The sequence below is a fragment of the Arachis hypogaea genome, chromosome 18 (genome assembly GCF_003086295.3).
Source record: "Arachis hypogaea cultivar Tifrunner chromosome 18, arahy.Tifrunner.gnm2.J5K5, whole genome shotgun sequence".
NCBI lineage: Eukaryota > Viridiplantae > Streptophyta > Magnoliopsida > Fabales > Fabaceae > Arachis > Arachis hypogaea.
This window is the reverse complement of record NC_092053.1, coordinates 38,519,091-38,524,266: the sequence shown is the minus strand read 5'-3', so window position 1 is coordinate 38,524,266 and position 5,176 is coordinate 38,519,091. Positions and strand designations below refer to the sequence as shown.

The following is a 5,176-nucleotide window of genomic DNA, read 5'->3' as shown; positions in this document are numbered from 1 at the left end:
CCATGATGAGTTATAGGTGTTTCCATAAGGTTCACCTAAATAATTTACCTCTGCTATTGCAGGGTTCTCAGGATCATAGGCTTCTTCTTCAGAAGATGCCTCTTGAGTACCGTTGGATGCAGCTTGCATTCTATGCAGACTCTGAGAAATCATATTGACTTGCTGAGTCAATATTTTGTTCTGAGCCAATATGGCATTCAGAGTATCAACCTCAAGAACTCCCTTCTTCATAGGCGTCCCATTATTCACAGGATTCCTTTCAAAAGTGTACATGAACTGGTTATTAGCAACCATGTCAATGAGTTCTTGAGCTTCTGCAGGAGTTTTCTTTAGGTGAATGGATCCACCTGCAGAAGTGTCCAGTGACATCTTTGATAGCTCAGACAGACCATCATAGAATATATCCAGGATGGTCCATTCTGAAAGCATGTCAGAAGGACACTTTTTGGTCAACTATTTGTATCTTTCCCAAGCTTCATAGAGAGATTCACCTTCTTTCTGTCTGAAGGTTTGAACATCAGCTCTAAGCTTGCTCAGCTTTTGAGGAGGAAAGTATTTGGCTAAGAAAGCCGTGACTAGCTTATCCCAAGAGTTCAGGTTGTCTTTAGGTTGAGAATCCAACCATAATCTAGCTCTGTCTCTTACAGCAAAAGGGAAAAGCATGAGCCTGTAGACTTCAGGATTTACGCCATTAGTCTTAATAGTATCACATATCTGCAAGAATTCAGTTAAGAACTGAAAAGGATCTTCAGATGGAAGTCCATGAAACTTGCAGTTCTGCTGCATCAGAGAAACTAACTGAGGTTTCAGCTCAAAGTTGTTTGCTCCAATGGCAGGAATGGAGATGCTTCTTCCATGTAAATTGGAATTAGGTGCAGTAAAGTCACCAAGCATCCTCCTTTCATTATTATTATTTTCGCTTGCCATCTCCTCTGCCTGTTCGAAAATTTCTGAAAGGTTATCTCTGGATTGTTGTATTTTAGCTTCTCTTAATTTTCTCTTCAGAGTCCTTTCAGGTTCTGGATCTGCTTCCACAAGAATGTTCTTATCCTTGCTCCTGCTCATATGACAAGGAAGAATGGCCAGAAAAATGATAATAATAATAGAGATCCTTTATACCACAGTATAGGGATCCCTTTGTAAGTAGAAGAAGAGGGGGAGATAAAGGATGTGATGTAAAGGAAGAAACACAACTGTGAGGATTGGAATGTGAGATGAGATGTTAGGATATGAATGAATAAATAGAATGAGATGGGAGAGAAGGAGGGAATTTTCGAAATTTATTTTTGAAAAGGAGTTAGTGATTTTTGAAAATAGTTTTTGAAAAAGTTTAGTATTTTTTTCAAATTTTTTTTTTAAAAATTAAAATAATTAATAAATTAAAAGGAATTTTGAAAAAAGGGAGAGATATTTTCGAAAAATGAGAGAGAGAGTTAGTTAGGTGGTTTTGAAAAAGTTAAGAAACAAACAAAAAGTTTGTTAGTTAGTTGAAACAAATTTTGAAAACCAATTTTGAAAAGATAAGTAGTTAGGAGGTTAGGAAAGATATTTTGAAAAGATATTTTTGAAAAAGATAAGATAAGAAGATATTTTTGAAAAGATATGATAGAAATTAGTTTTGAAAAAGATTTGATTTTTAAAATCTCAATTAATGACTTGATTCATAAGAAATCACAAGATATGATTCTAGAACTTAAAGTTTGAATCTTTCTTAACAAGCAAGTAACAAACTTCAAATTTTTGAATCAAAACATTAATTGATTATGTTATTTTCGAAAATTTGGTATAAAAATAAGAAAAAGATTTTTGAAAAATATTTTTGGAATTTTCGAAAATAACTAAGAATTTTGAAAAAGATTTGATTTTTGAAAAAGATTTTGAAAAAGATAAGATTTTCAAATTGAAAATTTGATTTGACTCATTGGCAACAACTTGATTTTTTAAAAATTTTTGAAAAAGTCAACTCAAATTTTCGAATTTGATGAGAGAAAAAGGGAAAGATATTTTTTTTTTATTTTTGAATTTTTATGATGCAAGAGAAAAACACAAAAAAAATGCAATGCATGAAATTTTTAGATCAAAACATGTGATGCATGCAAGAATGCTATGAATGTCAAGATGAACACCAAGAACACTTTGAATGTCATGATGAACATCAAGAACATATTTTTGAAAAATTTTTAGTGCAAAGAAAACATGCAAGACACCAAACTTAGAAATCTTTCATGTTTAGACTCTAAGAAACGAAAAATGCATATGATAAACATGAAAAGACACAAAACAAAAAATCATCAAGATCAAACAAGAAGACTTACCAAGAACAACTTGAAGATCATGAAGAACACCATGAATGCATGAAATTTTCGAAAAATGCAAGATGCATATGCAAGTGACACCAAACTTATAATGTGACTCAAGACTCAAACAAGAAACAGAAAATATTTTTGATTTTTATGATTTTCTAATTTTTTTGGATTTTTATTTTATATTTTTCGAAAATTATTGTGAAAAATAAAAATAAGGATTTCAAAATTTTTAATATGAATTCCAGGAATCTTGCCATGTTAGTCTTAAAGCTCCAATCAAAGGGTCAGGCATGGCTTAATAGCCAGCCAAGCTTTAATAAAAATATGAGTGTAATTCAGACATGACAAGCCTGACATACCCTATCCAGAAGGATTGGGCATGACTCCACTGAAGTGATTAGCCAATCCCAAAGCAGTTTGGGTATGGCTTTACAGCCAGATAGGCTTCAACATGCTTCATGAAACACTAGAATTCATTCTTAAAAATTTTGAAGCCATAGAATAATTTATTTTTGAAAACATTATTTTTAGTAAAATATTTTTTTTTTTCGAAAACAAGTGAGGAATTTTTGAAAGGTTTTTGAAAAATTTTTTTGAAAAGAAAATAAAAAGAAAATTACCTAATCTGAGCAACAAGATGAACCGTTAGTTGTCCAAACACGAACAATCCCCGGCAACGGCGCCAAAAACTTGGTGCACGAAATTGTGATGTCCAGGCTCGAACAATCCCTGGTAATGGCTCCAAAGCTTGGTGCTTTGATCTTAATTCATAATTGTCACAACTTCGATACAACTAACCAGCAAGTGCACTGGGTCGTCCAAGTAATACCTTACGTGAGTAAGGGTCGAATCCCACGGAGATTGTTGGTATGAAGCAAGCTATGGTCACCTTGTAAATCTCAGTCAGGCAGATATAAAGTGATAATGGTGTTTTCGAATATTATATAGTAAAATAGGGATAGAGATACTTATGTAAATCATTGGTAGGAATTTCAGATAAGCGAATGGAGATGCTTTTCGTTCCTCTGAACCTCTGCTTTCCTGCTATCTTCATCCAATCGGTCTTACTCCTTTCCATGGCTGGCTGTATGCAAGGGCATCACCGTTGTCAGTGGCTACATCCCCTCCTCTCAGTGAATAATATGCTCACGCACCCTGTCACGGCACGGCTATTCATCTGTTGGTTCTCGATCATGCTGGAATAGGATTCACCCTCCTTTTGCGTCTGTCACTAACGCCCAGCACTCGCGAGTTTGAAGCTCGTCACAGTCATTCAATCATTGAATCCTACTCAGAATACCACAGACAAGGTTTAGACCTTCCGGATTCTCTTGAATGCCGCCATCATTCTAGCTTGCGCCACGAAGATTCCGGTTAGGAGATCTAAGAGATATTCATTCTAGCTTATTTCATGTAGAACGGAAGTGTTTGTCAGGCACGTGTTCATAGGGGAGATGGTGATGAGCGTCACACATAATCATCACCTTCATCACGTTCTTGGGTGCGAATGGATATCTTAGAAGTGAAATAAGATGAATTGAATAGAAAACAGTAGTACTTTGCATTAATCTTTGAGGAACAGCAGAGCTCCACACCTTAATCTATGGAGTGTAGAAACTCTACCGTTGAAAATACATAAGTGAAAGGTCCAGGCATGGCCGAGATGGCCAGCCCCCTAAACGAGATCAATAGTCTCCTAAGATGAACAATGGAATAAAACTGAGACCAAAGATACCTCATACAATAGTAAGAGGTCCTATTTATAATAAACTAGCTACTAGGGTTTACATGAGTAAGTAATTGATGTACAAATCCACTTCCGGGGCCCACTTGGTGCGTGCTTGGGCTTGGGCTTGAGTGTTACACGTGCAGAGGCCATTTGTGGAGTTGAACGCCAGTTTCTGTGCCAGTTTGGGCGTTCAACTCTGGTTTTGGATCCTTTTCTGGCGCTGGACGCCAGATTTGGGCAGAAGGCTGGCGTTGAACGCCGGTTTACGTCGTCAATTCTTGGCCAAAGTATGGACTATTATATATTTCTGGAAAGCCCTGGATGTCTACTTTCCAACGCAATTGGAAGCGTGCCATTTTGAGTTCTGTAGCTCCAGAAAATCCACTTTGAGTGCAGGGAGGTCAGAATCCAACAACATCAGCAGTCCTTTTTCAACCTCTGAATCTGATTTTTGCTCAAGTCCCTCAATTTCAGCCAGAAAATACCTGAAATCACAGAAAAACACACAAACTCATAGTAAAGTCCAGAAATGTGAATTTAACATAAAAACTAATGAAAACATCCCTAAAAGTAGCTAGATCCTACTAAAAACATACTAAAAATAATGCCAAAAAGCGTATAAATTATCCGCTCATCATGGGTAGTTAAGGGTTAAGGAGAAGAGGTGAGGGTTGAGGTGGTTAGGGGGGTGGCGCGGTGGTGGCGGCTTGGTGTTGGGGTTGTGGAGGGAGGAGGAAAGGGGAAGAGGGGAAGGAGAGGGAGGAGAAGAGAGGAAAGAAGAAGAAAAAAGGGGGGTGCGGTGGTGGCGGCTCGGTGGGTGTGGTTTGGCGCGGCAGTTGGAGCTGGGCGGCTAGGGCGATGGTGGTTGCAGAGGGGGGAGGAGGTGCAGAGGAGGAGGGAAGGGGATGAATGGGTGACGCGAGGGGTTAGGGTTTCGCGTGAATGGGGGGTTAGTATTTTTGAATCCACGCGAACGCGTAGAGCACGCGATCGCGTGATTTGGGCGAAAAGGGGAGTGACGCGGTCGCGTCAACGACGCGATCGCGTGAATTAGGTAAAAGGTAAGGGACGCGTACGCGTGAAGCACACAAACGCGTTGCTGAAAATTGTGCTAAACGTACGGTTCCAGCATCGTTTTGGC

The 5,176-nt window shown here is 38.1% G+C and overlaps 1 non-coding gene across 1 annotated transcript; it reads left to right on the top strand.

Moving 5' to 3' along the window:
- Positions 1 to 423: 423 nt before the first annotated feature.
- On the top strand, positions 424 to 531 carry LOC112774211 (small nucleolar RNA R71). The gene has a single exon (XR_003188710.1). It is a non-coding gene; the product is annotated as a small nucleolar RNA R71 (small nucleolar RNA).
- Positions 532 to 5,176: the final 4,645 nt, after the last annotated feature.